General features: G+C 38.9%; 1 long non-coding RNA gene across 1 annotated transcript; it reads right to left on the bottom strand.

Annotated features, from left to right (window-relative positions):
• Positions 1–7,728: 7,728 nt before the first annotated feature.
• LOC118162855 lies at positions 7,729–12,785 on the bottom strand. The gene is made up of 3 exons (XR_004748667.1): positions 12,502–12,785; positions 12,133–12,176; positions 7,729–9,176 (listed from the first exon to the last, which is right to left on the bottom strand). It is a non-coding gene; the product is annotated as an uncharacterized LOC118162855 (long non-coding RNA).
• Positions 12,786–18,364: the final 5,579 nt, after the last annotated feature.

Here is an 18,364-nt window from a genome sequence, read left to right as displayed (position 1 = left end):
CTGTATTTCAGGACATAGTATCTCCCTGGAACACTCACTATACTCTGGATTTACTCCATCCTGCATCAAACACGCTTCTGAACCTGAACTCTTGTCCCTCTTTCTATACTTTTTTTTTTTTTTTTTTTTTTTTAAATCCCCGTTTCTCTCAGATCATCACTGAGTCCAGTAATTCCATACCCCTACTTGGCAAAGGACTTGAGCACAGAGCTGGATTAAAGCCCAGACTGCTGAAAGGAGACATTTGGGAGTAGGGAAAATTTACTAGTCAAACATTGGGGTAGAAGCTGAAAGGAAGGATAAAAATGATTAGCACTTGAAGAGACTTGGGCTGAAATACAGACAGCCTCCATGGAACAGCCTGGTTAAGGCAATCTCTAGGCACTTTGTAGACTACCTGACTTTCACTTATATACATTTTTCCCATTTTTTCAAAGCTCATACTTCTAATGTTTCTTCATTTGCCAGGTACAATGTACCTCCAAGTTCCTGACTCCTAATTTTCACTAATCACCTCCTCAAGAGTTGCAAGAAATAATACCATGGCCTGAGGAGTCACTGGAGAGTGAAAGGTTGGAAAAGGAGCAGATGGAAAAGGGAAGGGCTAAGTTTGGATTGTGTTAATGTGTGGAATTGCAGAATCTGGGACTAATCGGGGTGGAAGGCAGTGGAAATAGCTGTCTTGAATCCAGGCTGGCCCCACTGAGCTGATAAATAATGTATGCTTTCCTTTAAGTCCTTTGAGGAGCACTAGTTCTTACCATGAAAATGGAACATGCTTTCACCTTATCCTTTCCCTTGCTGATGTCTTGGGACCCTGGTGCCTGGGGTCCCATGTGCTGTAACATGGATATCTCAGTACAAAATTTACCCCTACTCCTTTCCTCCTGAAATATATGTGTGTATCTATATAGGCCTACAAGTGTTGTCTAATTACTTCAGGTACAAAATGCAGGGGAAAGGGTGGTAAGAGATGATTGAATGGGAGGAGACAGGAGACAAGAAACCAAAAAACCTCCTCTCTTTTTTTTAAAACCAAAAAACCTCCTCTCTTTGGAGACAGGAGGCAAGAAACCAAAAAACTTAATTTATGAAGTTAATCTGTTGGTTCTTAATGTGTTCCAGAAACACACACGACACATGCAGATATGTGTACCTGCTGTCTGGGTTCTGATTTGCTGTAGCCATTTTTTGATGGTACTATGCATTTACTTACCCTTGATCAACCTCTCCTTGTGTTTTCCCTTCTCAAAATTTCAGTACAGCTCACAGAAGTACAGCTTTCACCAGGACTATACGTGATGGAGCCTTCTGTTTTTTTCTGTTATGCATTAATTTCTTTATATTTTCTTTTGTCACAGAAGAAAGCAAACTTCCCTAAATAGATCAGGTTGAAAAATGTGTCCTAAAGCATTTTATATACTTGGTTTTCCTTCTTATTTTTTATATGGGGCATTTTTATAGCACACTAAGCAGTTACTAGCTGCCTAACAGCTGGCTGAAAATACCTGGATATTCTGCTTCATTTTTCTCTTTTACCCAACCACCTCATTAGAAATAGAAGTGCCTACAGAACTTGGTCTGATAAATAAATGGGAACACAGCACAAACTTATCTACCTAGTGGCAAAGCCCACATCCAGCTAACGACAAACATTCCATGAAGTTGGAGTGATTAAGCCTGTATGAGCTATCCCTTTGCTGCTAGACATCTACAGAACATTTTTTTGTTGTACAAAAACGAAGAGAAAAGCACAGCCCCAGCCTGTCAGGGCAGAACCTGAAGCTTGTGGGCCCGTTGCAGATCATTACCAGTGCAAATCTGTGTGCAGCAGAAAATCACACCATAGGGTGGATACATTATTCAGTCTGTTGCTGGCTGGCATTATGGCACAGGGGAACACACCTCTTCATCTGAGCTATGAGACGGACAGGAAATCTAAAACCAGTATTTATTCCACTAGCAACCTGTAACCATTTTCTCCTTAGATTAAGTTATTTCAGGCCCCTGTGAACCTGATAGAGATTTGTCAGATAACTTAAAAACACAGTCTTGGTCTGAAATGAGGCCAAGAAATGACGACTGGTAGACTCTGTTGCAGTTGCGACTGAGATGTTGACAATGGTTGATCTGGGAGAGGGAGGCTGGAAGAATGAGACCGAGAGGGAAGTATTGCTGCCCACACAGATAAGTCATTTCATGTAAAAGCTTTGCCAAGCAAAGGCTCACTGTAGTGGAAAGTGCATTTTGTATTCAGCCTTCACAGCTGTTGTGTGTCAGAGTCCTAGGAGACAATTGCTCTCCTGCACTGAGGTTGTTTATTACATTTAGCTCCTTTGGGTGCTTCTTGCAAAGCATCCTTTTTACTGTCTGGGAAAGGGCTGAACAAAGCACATTGTGACTCAGCTGAGGAGAAGTGCCCTTTGAAGGCCATCAAAAAGCAGCCTGAAGATCTCAGGGAGAATAAGATAAGTAGGTTTTACCAAGCTAAGGGTAAATTGCCAGGATTATGGCCTAAGTGCATTGAACACAGTGAGGTTTCTCCCAGCAATTGCCCTTTCCCTTCCCAACTTTTACCAAAATCAAAGGTTAATTTGTAGATCTCCCAGTGTGACAGAGACAGTCTTGGGATGGAGATTTCCCTCCCCCCTCTCCCAAAACTGGCTCCAACAAGGTGCAGAGACCCCTCAATGGTTTGACAGACTGCTTTCAGTGCCATCCAAGTGCATTTCTGGGTTAGGCCCTTCTCCCTCTGAGTGGAAAAGACAGCCAACCTGTATCTGTACAAAGTGTCCCTGTGTTGTCCATTTGGCATCTGGACACAGCCCTTTATTAATCAGACTGAAGGGCTCCATTCTTTAAAAACATAGGTCCTGCAAATGAGAATAATAAGGAGAGAATGAACCTCCAGTGACTTGCCAGGGTATTCAAATAGATGGGGTGTTCAGTGTGGTTTCTCCATCCCTCCTCCTGAAACGCTGGAAGGCAAGGCTGCCTGCTTTTAATGAACATACCCAGCGAAAAAGGGAGCAGGGGCAGGAAGGCAGTCTTGGTTACCACTAGGGTTGTAGACAAAGAAAAGGTAAAATTAATATTTTTTTAAAATTTATTTAAATATTTGTAGCAGTTTTCTTATACAGACTCAATACCAGTCTCTGAAAGGCTTTGGCTGCCTCTCAACCACCAAGAGTGGGGACAGGTGTTTGGGTGTTTCAAACTGGATCATGGCATTTTTTGACATCTCAAATAAATGTGCAACTTCCATGCATCTTCTGGAGATTTCCTGGTCCCCAGTGTCGCTGTCTTATCTCAGTGCTTGAAATGGTGTGCGGATGTGGCTGTGTGAGGGTGTGTGTGCATGTGTATATAGGAGTGTTTGCATGTGTACATATCTATAAATATCATTTCCTAGCCAAGGTCAAGACTGCCAAGTGCCAGCTTGGTATTAAGCCAATATTGTTGTGTTCTGGGAAAACACACAGCGAGAACTTGTATTTGGGTTATGATAAGAGTTCAATTTAATCATAACAGAAGCCAAGTCATCCCATATTAAACCTTAATGCAGGCTGTGATAGCAGTGAACTTGGAGCATGTAGTTTACAAAGAACATGAGCTAATGTCTAGAAAATGGGAGCAGAGGAAGGGCCCTGGATTTTGCTGCTGGCCCAGTCACCAATTCCATTTCTGGTCTTAGGCAGGCCACATTAGGCAATATTTGCTATCCTGGAGAAGAAAGGTATGATGTCCAAGTAAGAGCTGGTAAGCAAAATCAGAGAATGTTTGCAGACCTTCAGAGCACTCTAATGTCAAACCACAATATGCACCTAAATATGAATGTACAAGATTAGCACCCAAGTTTCATTTATTTTTCCTAAGGTGGGAATTTCAAAGACACCGGACTGGATTAGGAACCCAAATATGGATATTTTGGGCGGGCGGTCACCACTGGGGTCCCTCAAGGCTCCATTTTAGGGCCGGTACTTTTCAATATTTTTATAAATGATCTGGATGTAGGAATAGAGGGTATTTTGAGCAAGTTTGCTGATGACACCAAACTTGGAGGAGTTGTGGACTCAAATGAGGGCGTAAAGGCCTTGCAGAGGGATCTGGACAGGTTGGAGAGCTGGGCGATCACCAACCGCATGAAGTTCAATAAGAGCAAGTGCCGGGTCCTGCACCTGGGACGGGGAAACCCTGGCTGCATGTACAGACTGGGCGATGAGACGCTGGAGAGCAGCCTAGAAGAGAGGGATCTGGGGGTCGTGGTAGACAGCAAGTTGAATATGAGCCAGCAGTGTGCCCTGGCAGCCAGGAGGGCCAACCGTGTCCTGGGGTGCATCAAGAACGGCATCGCTAGTAGGTCAAGGGAGGTGATTGTCCCGCTCTACTCTGCGCTGGTGCAGCCTCACCTCGAGTACTGTGTGCAGTTCTGGGCACCACAGTATAAAAAGGACATGAAACTGTTGGAGAGTGTCCAGAGGAGGGCTACGAAGATGGTGAAAGGCCTGGAGGGGAAGACGTACGAGGAACGGCTGAGGTCACTGGGCCTGTTCAGCCTGGAGAAGAGGAGGCTGAGGGGAGACCTCATCGCAGTCTACAACTTCCTCGTAAGGGGTTGTCAAGAGGCAGGAGACCTTTTCTCCATTAACACTAGTGACAGGACCCGCGGGAACGGGGTTAAGCTGAGGCAGGGGAAATTTAGGCTGGACGTCAGGAGGGGGTTCTTCACAGAGAGGGTGGTTGCACACTGGAACAGGCTCCCCAGGGAAGTTGTCACTGCACCGAGCCTGTCTGAATTTAAGAAGAGATTGGACTGTGCACTTAGTCACATGGTCTGAACTTTTGGGTAGACCTGTGCGGTGTCAAGAGTTGGACTTGATGATCCTTAAGAGTCCCTTCCAACTCAGGATATTCTATGATTCTATGATTATTTTCCAGGGACTTCTGCTCTTGATTCACTCAGATACTTCTGAAAACCTTGCTTGTAATATGTTATTGCCTCTGTTTCCCTCTCTCTGACTTGCTGAGAATGCCTATGCCAAAGGAGCAGAACGTGCATGGACATTAATTACCCTTATTTATGCAGCAATTAGAACACTACCAGCAAGCTCTGACTGATTATTTTATTATTAAAACTGCAAAAATAACTTTTTATTATCTCTGAAAGGTTCTGTGAAGTTTAATTACTTCCTGACTCGTAAATACTCTGAGCTATAGTTTTCAGATCATGCTTATTGTTCTTATTTGATTGACAGGATGAAGTCAGAGACAGTATTTATAGCTTATCATAAGTCTGTGTCATGGTTTTGGCTGAGACAGAGTTAATTTTCTTTGTAGATGCTGATATGATGCTGTGTTTTGGATTTGTGTTGAAAACAGTGGTTATAACACATCAATGCTTTTAGTTGTTGCAGAGCAGTGCTTACAGAGCCAAGGACTTTTTAGCTTCTTGTGCTGCCCTGCTGTGAGATACCTGGGGTGCACGATGAGCTGGGAGGGGACACAAACAGGAGAGGTGACCCAGACTGACCAAGGGACATCCCATACCATATGTGGTAATGCTCAGCAACAAAAGCAGAGGTACAGAGGGAGAACATTTGGAACAATGGTGTTTGTCTTCCTAATAAACTGTTATGCATGATGAGCTCTGCTCCCCTGGGAGTGGCTGAACATCTGCCTGCTGATGGGAAGTAGTGAATGAATTACTGGTTTGGCTTTGCTTGTGTGTGCAGCTTTGGCTTTACCTACTAAACTGTCTTTATCTCAACCCAAGAGTTCTCGCACTTTTACTCTTTATTCTGTCCCCCATCCCATGTGGGGAGAATGAGCGAGGGGTTGCATGGTACTTAGCTGCCTGCCAGGGCTAAACCACAGAACTCTGATTTTGAGGATTTAAACATGATCCTCAATGACCTGTACTTCTGAGGGGTTTTCAATATTATAAAAAGATATGGGAAAGAGCAGGGGAATGTCTCTGCATAGTACGTGATACAACATAATACATACCTCTTTAAAAGGATACTCTGGTGTCAGACTTGATATGAAATTTCTTCTTCCCTCACCACAATTTTTGTGCAGACCCCTTTTGTTCTTGTTGTTGTATTTGTAATCTCCTAACTTTATTTTTTCTTTTTACAGAATTTTATTTTATTATTTTATTTTAATTTTATTTATTTTATTTTTCTCTGTAATGGCTGAGTTTGAAAGATCCCAACAGATTACCTGCTGAACTCTGTATCCACTCTTTTCTTGAAAACCAGTATCAGGGAAGAAAAAGGAAGAAACAATAAAATGTTGCTTTGAAGAAGTATGTAGCTAAGCTACTCTAATTTCCTTGTCTAGGCTAGAAGGGTGGCAAAGACATAAAATCCAATAAGCATCATATATTTGAGCATGTAAGATGCCTGACTATCATAGCGCTACAGTCAAGAACTTTGTGCCTTTTTTTTTTTTTTTTTTTATCACTCTCTTTCATAATGTTGTAAGTGCTCTGAACAGATGAAGATACTGCTTATATTGTTTTGTTCTTTTTAAATACAGTTTCCAATCCACTTGTGTCCTTTAACCACTGGGCTGGCACTGCTCTGATCTCACTGAAGGTTTACAATAAACCACTTTGTATAAACAGAGCTCTCCCTTCCTTCACAGCTGTTGCTCTTCACCCTTTTGAAAATTATTGCTCAATCTCTCATCTTTGGTTGCAAGATTTTCTTTTTGCCTGAGTCAAGTGGAATGAACTTCTGACCTTTTCAAACGTGGGAGATAGATCTAGTAGTGTAGGACCTAACGCACAAACTGACACATTCTTGGGAAACTGTCAGGGTTGCAGATTTATCACCTGACATCTGGTAATTGCCCATATACGTCCTGTCAGTGTGAATCAGATGAACCTACCAAGGGATGAGTTAATTCACACTCAGAGCTGGTGAAAACACAGCTTGCACAAAAGTCTATGAGAACAGGCACCTTTTACCCAGTGGGCCAGCGCTTGGTGTGATGAGGTGAAATTTGAGGACCATTTCAGCTTGTAAATCTTTGGTGAGAGTTCACAAAACACTGATTGGCATGTTCTGGGCAGACAGAATTTTTCAGTATAGCTGGTAGAGTAAATCTATTTTGCAAAATTAATTAGTATACCTTGAATTCATTATTTGAACCTAAGGAGCAGAGCTTATGAGGCACAACAAGGTACTAGGGTTGCCCACTGCTTCTACTTGAAACTGTCTATATTCACTTAAACAGGAAATGTCTTATAGCAGAATGGAGGGTCAGTGATATGGCCCAGGACTCATTTTTCACCTATTTCTATAAATAAGGTAATGTGAAAAAAAAAAAAAAAAAAAGGAAACTGGGTTCGTGTAACTTGTGCAGTTTATGCAGCAGATGAAAGGTCAAAATTTTTCTTACTTTTGGGCAAATGAAATTCCAAAATAAAAAGTAAATAAATAAACAAGCAAACAAACTGATCATCATAAATGCTGTTTATAGTAAGTGGAAAACAGAGTTAAAAAATGAATGTGCATACACTCATACATCTCTAAGAGAATGTGCATACTATGATAACGTCTAGGAAAAAAATATTTCCTAAAAATAAATAAATAAAATAAATAAAAATGACAAAGTTAAAACTGGTTATACGTGTCTTGAAAACAAAAATAAAACAACAACAAAAAAGCTACAAACCAAACACAAAAACCAAAAGACAGAACCTTCTTCAGGAAGGTTTTCAAAATTTACTTTGCACATTATAGCTCCTAGAACCAACTTCTTTCTGTAGTGATACTCAAGAGTTTCAGTAACACCATGTGAATGTGTGATCAGAGGCAAACATTGATCTAATAACCATGGTGAGATGCATGATGTCAATGCCAACGTCTGCACATATGGAGATGCCCTTTGCAGTTGACAGTGCAAGTGTCTTATGTCCCACAAATCAAGCCATTCCTGAAACTTTACCCTCTTACCCCATCCCAACTCCAGATTACTCAGTCACTACTGGTTCGCGTGTAAGAACTACGCATCAAGAATCATTTCACTACTTGCAACTTCCCAGGAAATGAGATACGCACCGTTTTACTAACAGAAATGGTGAATCAGACTGGAAGGCAGATTTCTGTGTCTTCCTTGCTGTTCACATAAGGGGGAAATGTGTATTTCTTTTCACCCCTCCGTGCAAAGCAACACAGCTCACTGCAACTACCAGCCGTGTGAAATGCTGCTTATTGCTATTACACAATGAATGCTGAATCTTCAATTACCGCTCGTTGATGCTGATTACTGCACATCATTGCAATGTGTCATACATTTGTGCGTGACAAATAATGCAGTTTTTGAACCTCCTTGCTCATCCAGCAAAAACGTACCAGAGGAGAATCACCGCTGCCACAAGTTCTGCCACACTTATATCTGACAACACCAACTTCCCAGCAGCGGACTAGATTTGTAAATAGTTTCCTGCCTCTGACACAGCTTCTTTGATAAGGTTACCAGCCTGCTTTGTTTGCAGTTTATTTCTTCCTGCACAAGTCTGTGCCCCCACCCTGGTATGGATCTGGTGTTTTGCTAACACTTGGGTGTCCTGACACAGGGAGAGGGGAATCAGAGAGGGAAATTACTACATTTCCCCCTTTCTGATCAGAGAACAAATAAGGAGTTTTATGACTTTTGCTATTTCAGACATCAGTTGGTCATACTGTCCATTCCCGATAGTGTGGTTCAGTCATTCTCAACACTCTCCTTTTGTCTTCGTGAGGAACAAAGCTCGGAAAACCACAAAATCGAGATAATGCCCTCAGTCCAACTTCCTGCAGGCTTTTGATCAGATAGGAGAAAATAATGGTAGAGTCATTTTCTTTTGGACAAAAAATGTTAAATATTTCTACACAGTTCACTGATCTGGAAACCCCAGAGCTACAAAACTGATTATTTCAGTGAGCAGGAGGGGCCAGGGAGTTGCAGAGAAGCTGCAGGCACAAGTCAGCTGAAAGTCAGGATGCTACAGGTATGGCCACAAAACACTTCAAACACGTTAGGGAAAAAGTGAGAGAAATTCTTGTAGGTGGAAGATGAAAGATATCAACACTTCCCAAACATGGTCTCTTCATGCAGGCCTTGCCTGGAGGAGTAAAACTCCTTCCCGAGTCCCTGCTGGCACAGCTGATATGGTGCACATGATGCTAAAATAAAATAAATAATATATTTCACTTTACTTCCTCTTTTTGAGCATATGTTTCTCTGTCAGTTTTTGAAATACCTCAGTAACTGCAGATTCAAGTTCCAATGAGTCTGCAAGAATGAAGGCACTGATGTGCAGCACAGCTTGAATCCTTGCACGAACTCCTCTAGGTCTGTTGGGCAGAGCTGTAGCTGCAATAACATGTAAAATGCTCCAAGTTGTTTGTTGCTCTCTTTATGCCATCATCAGGTGAAGTGTCATGGCCCTTTTGATCACATTTAGGTGTTAATAGAAGAGCAGTCTTTAACATGGCATTCAAAAGAAATCTCCAAAATTAAGTGGCTCTGCAGAGCTTTTTTCTTGGCTCTGATGTAGGGGAAAAAAAAAAAAAAAAAATCCTGGGATTACTTTTATTACTTTTTAAGGTTCTGTTATATTTTCCTTCTGTTTCCATATGCTTGTAAACACTGCAACTTTGCTATTAAATAAGACAGAGGGACCAGAGGGAGCTCAGAGAAAGCTGTTAGAATGAAGAAGCTGGGCAAATAAGACCTCAGAGAGAAGCTTTAAAGAATTGGGCATGTGATTCCAGAGAGAAAATGAGAGGTGATTAACTGGGAATGGTTAAAAGAGATGTTACAAAAGAGACAAGCATCAGTTATTCCCTCTCATCGTTATGTGTTTACAAGACAGCAGGGAGGCATTAGATCGAATATTAGGAAAAACTTCATAACTAGAAGTATTAGGCTGTGGAGTTGGCTGCCAAGGGAGACTGTGAATCACTATCAGTGCAGATCTTTGAAATTCAGCAGATATCTGTCATACAAGAATTAAATCAGCATTTTCATAGTGTTAGAAGAGGGGTTAAAATAGTTGCCTTAGTTATTGTAGCTAGATTGAGGCTTGCAAAACTGGTATTTGTAGTTATGGGTAATCCAAGAGAAACCTGTTCTGTTTGGTTGGTTATTTTGTTATTCCCTGTGTTTACGGGGGACTGTAATAATAAAACAACTTGCACTTATTGTTTTTTTCTGCTATTTATCTGTCACTGAAAGACATCAAAATATGGCAAATATAATGTGTAGGTGGATGAGGATCTGCAAGTATGATATAGAAATGTGTTGATATACTTCAAAGAGGTTCATCAGTTATGGAACAACTGCTTTTGGAAGAGCTTCAATTAGATGTGACATTTCAATTTTATGGGAAAGACACAAGGCTCAGAACTTGTCCATGGATGAACTTCTTGAGCTAGTTTCATGAGTATCACTATTTTGATAGATGTCTCTTCCCTTTTTCGCCAGGGCAAGTATGGATGTTATTTTTCTTAGGGTTTTAATTAAGGAACACATATACCTCTGGGAGGTACTAGAAGCGTTGTGGAGTAAGCAAAGAGAACAATGTTGACAAATTCTATTTTTTATAGATATTGCTAAAGAGTGGGAAAATAGAGAATTTGTAGAATAAATAAATAAATAAATAAAAATAAGTTCTTACAGAGAGAACCCCTGAGAATATGTAAAGTCCTCGTTAAATGATGGAGTTAAGTCTCTTCAGGGGTCAGATGGCATAACAATTAGATCACAGATATCCTGCACTCTGTGACATGATGATCCTGCAGTCTTAAAATTAATAAGTCATCCAGGTTATGTCTGGGATAGAATGAACAAGTGCAGAATCCTGAAAAACTAGTAAAATGTTTGGAAAAAATATGCCATCACCCTGGCAGTTCCAGGGAGACACAAATCACTGCAACATGCTGGGGCTTGGCACATGCTTACCCTGTTCAACACTATGCAGCACTATCGGAGAAGGTCTCTGGATCTCCTTACAAAATAACAGACACTGCAGCTAATCCAACTTCTGGATTACAAAATAACAGACGCTGTGTCTAACCTATCCCTTACAAACTAAAACATTGGTATATCAACATTATTTTCCTCCTAAATCCAATATATGGCACCACACCAGCCAGTGTGAAGAAAATTAACTCTAACCCAGCTGAAACTGACATTAAAAAAAAAAAAAAAAAAAAAAAAAAATGTCTGGGATGGCAAAAACAGAGTCTTTGTTTATTGGGCTAATTTCATTTTTGGTCTTTCTCCTGAACCCTGAAGACAGCTTCATGACTCTAATTATATAGTCTTCAAAATTAAAATAAAACACTGAAAGGGGTTTTCAACCTGTACATGAAAAGACATTGAATCTGATACCTAGTTACATACTTGATACTACAGTCATAGTTAGAATGTATTCTCCCCCCCCCAAAATTGAAAATATGTAATAACTATCATAATTTATCCCATCTCCACACTCATTAATACGTTCATTTTCATATATTTCATTTTTTTCCCCTTCAGAAAGCATTATGCCAGTATTTCCCTAAGGTGAACAAATTGTTTGAGCTGAGAACTATTTCTATAGTACTTAGGTTTGTAAAGAGAGATTACTCCCATGTTATTATGTCATGTCCTCAAATAAGGGACTGTGTTGCAAGATAGACTAGTTAATTATGGTTCCCTTTTCTCTTTAAGAATTCCTGAATTACCACGTTGTGTAATTCCTCAGTTACTACTGTGTAATCAAAATAATAATATGTTTCTTGCTCTTCTCATTACTACAGTAACCAATGCAAACAGAACCCCTACTTTTTGGCCAAACTTTTTACAGTTTTAAGCCATCTGCAGAATAACCACAAACTCAGGCTTATCTGTGGTCCCAGGACCACCATGGGTGAACACTTGACTTAACTCATCTTGTGCTGGTGTTAACAGTGCATAGTCAACATCATGACCACCACTTGGGTATTGCCGTGTTAACTTTTGGACTGCATTAAGAACTAGCTCCTCTTCCAGGTTGAGCTCCCATTCTGCTGGGGACTGTATACATCTGATTACTAATTTCTAAGTCCCTAGACTTAAGATTGAAGAACAAGAAGAAAATATAAAGAAACTCACCCAAGTTTTGTTTGATGCACCTTCTGGAGATGACTCACTTTAATCTGTGAAAAAGAATGTCATAATTAGACTTTTAGGTTAGGGACAAGAGCCACACTGAGATTTTGACATCTTATTTTCTGCATCTAAATATAGGTACGCAGGAGATAAAATTTCTGGCCCAGGTGCTCAGTTTACTTGTCCTAATATGGCATCTATTGATATTTGAGAAACCTCAGGTTACTGAAGACACCCACACTGGTGAATCTAGGGAGCATCTGTACTGCTCCTGACCAGATGGAAGCTAAATATGATGAACCAGAACATCTAAGATATCAATAGCCACATATGTTCAGGTAACTGAATCCTGTCCCAGCTGTCAGAACTCACATTAAAGTCCATGGAGATCTTTTCAATATGGAAGGAGGCAATTTTCCATTGGGAAGAAGAAAAAGAAAAAAAAAAAGTCACTGCCAAAAGAAAGAGATTCAAGCATCTCTAATAGGCAGGAGTCAAATCACACAACTGGTAAATTGAGATCACAAGATAGGAGCAATCTGTGTGTTTGCAGCAAAGAGAATAAGGTTTGGTAATGGGCAGCACAGAGAGAAATACCGAGGGACCATGAGGTCCTAAATCCCTTTTTGTACTCCTAGTTCCCAAGGTAAAAATAGACTGTGCAATGGCTCAAAAGAAATAAATATCATATTGTAAAACAAAAACAAAACAAAAGCCTTTATTTTATGCTTTTCAAGGTAGATTTAATTACCAAAATTTCTTCCTTGGCAAGAAGAATAAAATCTTTATTGGTGATTAGCAGCTGGTAATGAAGTAACTATCCACCTACTCTTAATTAAAAGTAAATGCTCTTTCATCTGTGATTTTTACGTAGTGTCTGGTCAGGACAACAGCTGTTTATTAGAATGTAGTAAGAAAAATCATACTTCACTATTGGTCTGTTCGATGAAAATATAAAAACAACAAATATCTGTTTCTGTGGGACTTTTTAGTTTATTATTAGCATTCTGCTGCTGTAAATGATTCCCTGTATTGTATGTGGCTGTACTAATAACTGTTCTATTCTTTATTAGACTTTAGCATTCAGAAACTAGCACATCCTTTGCTACATGCTCTTCTGCCATTCTTTGATATTAACATTAGTCCAAAATGCCTACTGTCATAACATTTTCCCTAAATCTGTCTTTCTATGGGAAATTGTTTTATTATGTTATTTTCCACATTTTCTATTGATAATGTACATAAATAATCAATTACATTAACACAGAAATTTATTTGTGATAATGTGACACTGTATCTGCTCTACACTTTTCATGATCACTGTTGTTCTCACTGTGAAATAAGGAGACAGAGAAACAGGTAGCAGACAAAGTCCACTGTGTTCAGCTAAAAAATACATAGACTTTAACTTCCACAAGATCTCCTAAAATGCAGAAAACTCATGCTATCATGGAAATAGGCAGAATTCTCCCAAGTACAGCAGCATCTTCTGTCTCCATTAGCAACATGGCCCACCAAACATTGCTGGTCCCCTTACACACATTCTCTGCACCAGTGAGATTAGATGAATCCTTATGAGAGGAGAACAACTCTGGAAGAGGAATCAGCTAAGGACAGGATACTGCTCCTCAGAGTATGGTGTATCAAGCACACGGAAGTTTGCTGTTTACTAAGTGTGACTGAAACTCCTGTTCCCCCCAGCTAGTGCTAATTTGGTAGGAACTGTTCCATTAAATTCATAGAGTAATATTAAATTTGATACCTTAATCTTGTTTGTCACTTCAGTGGAGACATTTTGTGATTTTATAAGATTTGTAACATTTGCACAATGGAGTTCATACTGAAATTCATCGCGATGGCATGGTAAGTGGTGCCAGATTTTAATTTGTTTTCTAAGGGGAAAAAAAAAAATGCTACTTTCTCCCATTAACTTCTAAAACAAAACAAAACAAAACAACAACATCCTTTCTCAAAAAATAAAGTAGGAAAAACAAAATCAATTTTCTTTGCCAACTTGAACAGGAAAAGTATTACTGTTAGGGAACAGGAAATATTGCACATGTATAAACTTATAAATTTATATACCTCAAATCCCCTGTAATTCTTATTTGTTTCAAAGGCCATTTACTCTGCCCACCCCTGAAGAGATCTTTGTTGGCACTGCACTTTGAGGATCAATCTCCTTTGACTGCTGGAAGTCCTTCAAAGCATAGGGCAGCACGGCTTGAAGAGATTTCAAGACACGAACCAATCCACTTTCCAGCCCCAAGGCAGTCTCAGTCATCACTCCCATGGGTGTTTTTCGGACACTTTTCAAAAGACCTTAAAAGATGGAGAGTCTACATTTGCTCCCTGTGGTTTATCAAAGGCTTTACTGATTTTACTGTAAGAAATATTTTTTTGCAGACATCCCATCCACAACTTTCCTATGGTAGCTTAACCAGTTTCTTTTTGTCCTGTTTGACATGGGCAAAATTATTCCTGTTGCATTTCAAAAGGTCTTTTTATAATGCAAAACTTTTCATGTGTCCCCTTCATCTTCTCTTCTTTTGGCAAAGTGCTGCAGTTATGATGCAGTTTTCTGGTCTCTCTGTGCTCACTTGGCTTTCCTCTAGATTCTTTCCAGAACATCAAAGTCTTTCTTGAATGGCACTTCAGAAAGAGCTCTAAACATTGACCAGTCTTCTTGTTCTAGCCATCTGACTTCCCACCAGTATGAAGCATTGTTTTATACATGTAATAATTGATACCTTCATTTATACACCCCAAAACTTCGCTTTTCTGTCCCATAGCAGCAACAACATCATTTAACTTTTATCCACCTTGACACTCAGATGCTTTCCTGGAGAGCTGCTCTTTAGACAGCAACTTCATCCATTGTGTTTGTGTGTTTGATTTTCTACAGCCCAGCATTGTAGTTTGCAGTTGTTTCTGTTAAATTATACCCTAAAAATACTCATTTAGAAAATGGATTACTTTCTTCTTCTAATGTTGGAATTGTTGGAATATGACTAGCAGATAATAATGGGCGATGAATCAAGCAAGGACCATTTTTAGATCTTGCAGGTTCTCCATGAGCAATTGATTAAATGAGAACCAAAAGAGAAAGTAATTTTGGATAATATAATGCTAATGTTTCTCTCTGTCTGGAAAAAGCATTTTGTGTTGTTGTTGTTAGAAATGCACATTCTGTTCAACTGAGCCAACTTTTCTTTTAAAAATTAAATTGAATATCCACAACTGAAAAATTTCAAAGCCCTTTTTATTGATTCCAGATAACAACTAGATTTGGAAATGAGTATTTATTACATTCATTTATTGATGTAAAGCCCAAATAAAAGAGAACAGGAGAAACCAGTAAAAAAATAAAGACAAAATTTCTGATGGTCTATACTAGAAATTTTGAAATCTTCTGCAGAACTCATAATAAATAGGGAAGTGTTTTAAATACAATTTTTATTGATTATTTGATTAATAAATAATTAAAATTTTAAACTAATACTTTTTTTTTCTTTTTTTTTTTTTTTTTTTTTTTTTTGTGCCGCAATAGACAGTCAGTGGTGGACTTTAGGCAATAGTTAATCAATGGACAAGTCAAAGAAGTGATCGTTCAAAGGTTTTTCAGAGGAGAATGATGTTCCCACCTCAAAATATGAAATAAACTCATCATAGCTGATAAACATGTACTTTTTCTTATTCTTACAAAGAAAACCTGATGTTATAAAGTTTTGTTTTACAGTTACATATTCAGGTATTTTGGGTATCAAACAAACAAATAAAAAACAAACATTTTATTTTCAGCTTTTTTTTTTTTTTCTTTTTTTAATTTGATTTTTTCCCATCTGAAATAGAAAATTTCCTTGCTCCAAAATTTCTATTTGCACTATAAAACAAACAAACAAACACTCACACATACACATATATATTTAATTTTTCAAGCTCTGGGTATTTTTGTGTCTGATATAATATAAGTTTCATGAAATATGTTGTAACTGATGAAGACTTTTGCAGACTATCTGGAGGAATAAAAACCTTCTCATTACGTTATCATATTAAAACTAAGAGCCCTACCACTGAATTGTAGCCTTGACTTTTCTTAACAAGCATATGGAAGGAAACTTTTTAACGTGTAAATAAGAAAGTCGAGTCAAATGTCACTGACTTAACCTTTCAGTGTACCAAAGACAAAGGCAATAAATGTACATGATGCACCTGCTTCAACCTATAGTTTTCCATAGTAGATTGCCATTTTAAAAGCTAAGTAGTCTATTTTGATCATTCACAGATCATGTGCATGAGTTTATCTCCTATTTCTGCATGTAAAAACGTTTTTCTTTTTTTTTTTTTCCTGCCTTAAGACAGGTTTTAAATACAGCACTCAAATGACAAGGTGTGTGTCTGAAAACATCACCTGATGTTCCCTAGGTAGCCGCAAGATATGGTTTCAGGTTTGTTTCAGCGGCGCCTGCTGTCTCCCAAAACTGTCCCCGGCTCCTCTTCCAAGGGCTGCCTTCTCTGTTACACTGACAGCATTTACAACACATGGCGAGGTGGATGGGGAATTGATTCTTCTGGGGCAACAAAATGTTTATTTCTGGTCTGGATCCTGGTCCAGTTCCCCAGTATACCCACAAATAGCTCTGGCGGGCAGTAAGCAGCCCAAAGAAAGTTGAAAGGGAAGAGGAAAGAAGTGCTGAAGCTAGCACTGTGGTCAAATAACTGTGCCACAGCCTTACTGCCAAGCTAAAAAATTTATCCCAGTGGAAACAAAATCAATCAAACATGCTGGTTCAAACCCCTAGTATACAAATGCTTAAACAGATTTAACTTTATTTAACATGATGATGAGTTAATGCTCTACGTTTTGTATTATGTTGAAACAGCTTTTATTAAAACCCATGAGTTCATTGAGTACAAAATGCAAGTAAAATAATCATCCTTTTACACTGTGTTGGAAAGAAAAATTAATTTCCCTGCATAATTATGTCTTTGCATATTTTTTTTCTTCAGTATTTAAATGATATTTCAAAGCTCTATTTCTAAAACTTTTTGAAGATCCGGATTGTGTTGCCCTGTTTCAAGCATTCCTTTTTTTTTTTTTTTTTTTTTTTTTGATAGAAACTAAACATTCATCTGTCACGTCTGCACAACAAAATTGCCTATTCTTGGAGCTGTGGTTAAATGACTTAGACCCAACTTTCCTCCCCCCCCTCCCCTCCCACACCTTTCCTCTAAATTTTGATAGTTTTAAAGAATCGTCATGGCAATAAGAGCCTCTGGAAAGACAACCTTAGAGACAGAAATTTCCCATTTATTCCACAGTAGATTTGCCTGGCAGTATTACAGACTTCATCATGATGGTATCAGCCCATGGGTCTGACCTTGGTAGACCACAAAAGTAGTCCTGATTCCATATCCACTTAGTTTTGGCCATGCTAATGGGATTAACAGTTTCAGGGCAAAATGTTAATTGTAGCTTTTTTCTCAATGCCAAATTCTAATACCTTTTCGGGGGCATGATCCCTGGGAAAAACAAAGCTGTAGCAGTGTCTTCCAAGAAGTCTTGACTATTTAACTCAAATTGTTTATGTTTAATTCTGGAAATGTCAATAAAATAAGATTTTTTTGTTTTGTTTTGTTTTGTTGTTGTTTTTTTTTAATGTAAAATTGTAACGTCTTGACATATTCATTGTACATTTATTAGGGCTTCCTCCAGGTTTCCAGTGGCATGACATAAATATATATTACTAATTGCTGTGGAAACTTTCTTCATGAATTTTAGATTTTATTGTGCTTGTTAATGTGTTGTACCGTAGGTGAAACTTAGCCTAACCACCCAGCACCTTGTGTGCTAAGAATCCAGCCTTGCATGCTGGTGGAAGAAACAATTTACTGTCCCAAATGTCTAAATGCAACTTCAGTAGCATGGTGGTTAAGGTGACAGGAGATAAGGCTCTGAATTTTGCTTAAACTAAAAAAGTTGTGAACTAAAAAAGTTGTGACTGAGTTTTCAATGACAGGAATTAAAGACAAAGTCTAAAATAATTACAACCTGGCTCTAGTTGCCTGAGGAAATATAGCCACTATCTATTGATGCCACCTAGCTTTGGGTAAATTGTTTTTACATTTTTGTGCCTATTCACTGTATCACAATTTCCACCAAACAAATGTGAATTGGGTCCTACCAAACCATGCCAACCTCACACAAGATGGTTTAAATAAAATACATGGTTGC

Source organism: Oxyura jamaicensis, chromosome 2 (genome assembly GCF_011077185.1).
Source record: "Oxyura jamaicensis isolate SHBP4307 breed ruddy duck chromosome 2, BPBGC_Ojam_1.0, whole genome shotgun sequence".
NCBI classification, from domain to species: Eukaryota; Metazoa; Chordata; class Aves; order Anseriformes; family Anatidae; genus Oxyura; species Oxyura jamaicensis.
The sequence above is the reverse complement of the archived record's forward strand: the minus strand, read 5'-3'. Positions and strand labels throughout refer to the sequence as shown.